At 39.9% G+C, this 770-nt stretch overlaps 1 long non-coding RNA gene across 1 annotated transcript in view; it reads left to right on the top strand.

The window, feature by feature from the left end:
* LOC123970416 overlaps window positions 1–770 on the top strand; it is a 2,609-nt gene that overhangs the window by 868 nt on the left and 971 nt on the right. The window lies entirely within an intron of this gene.

Below are 770 nucleotides of genomic sequence, written 5' to 3'. Positions count from 1 at the left end.
TTTTTGGTATATTATACGCGTGCTTACAAGTCAACAAAATGCTCTTAAGTCTGTTAAAACATGTTACTATGTAGAAGTGCCCTCCCTTGTTATGTTACTGCATCCTCGTAGTTCACAGTTAACAGGTGAGTTTCAAAAGATTACTAGGCTGGCATCAAGATTTACTATACTTAGTTTACTGAATCTGCAACCCGGTCTCACTCCCAAGTCGTCACATATGGACGCTTGGTCAAGAGCCATAATCGTCAGTTTGTGACGCACTAGGGATCCCTTTGACGTCATAGTTCGACGTACAGTATTGAGGGAAGCCCAGTTTTTGATGGTAAAGGCAAGTATGATATTTAAGAGAAAAGACGAAGTAAGGAGGTGATTGGGGTGGATAGAGGGCCAGAACCCGGACCTCGAAGCAGGAGAACAGGGTTTGTGTCCCGTGCGAAACAAAACATTAAATGTTTTTATTTAGGCGAGTGAGGTAAATTGACATTAACGTTAGTTAACTTAAGTCTTAATTGACATACATAGCTATTTTAACCCAAACCATGATCTTTTCCTAACCTTAACCAAGTAGTTTTGTTGCCTAAACCCAACCAAGTACTTTCTGTGCCTAAACCTAACGAAACTGCAACGTTTCACGACTTTAATTATGCGCGTTTCAACATGGCAATGTATCGAAACGTTACGTTTTATCTTGAAAGTGTAACCGGATATTGCATATTTATTGTTGCTAAGCGTTGCTAACTTGACTGTGGATCCCTAAACGTCAATAATTG

The sequence above is a fragment of the Micropterus dolomieu genome, linkage group LG01 (genome assembly GCF_021292245.1).
Source record: "Micropterus dolomieu isolate WLL.071019.BEF.003 ecotype Adirondacks linkage group LG01, ASM2129224v1, whole genome shotgun sequence".
In the NCBI taxonomy this organism is placed as follows: Eukaryota; Metazoa; Chordata; class Actinopteri; order Centrarchiformes; family Centrarchidae; genus Micropterus; species Micropterus dolomieu.
The sequence above is the reverse complement of the archived record's forward strand: the minus strand, read 5'-3'. Positions and strand labels throughout refer to the sequence as shown.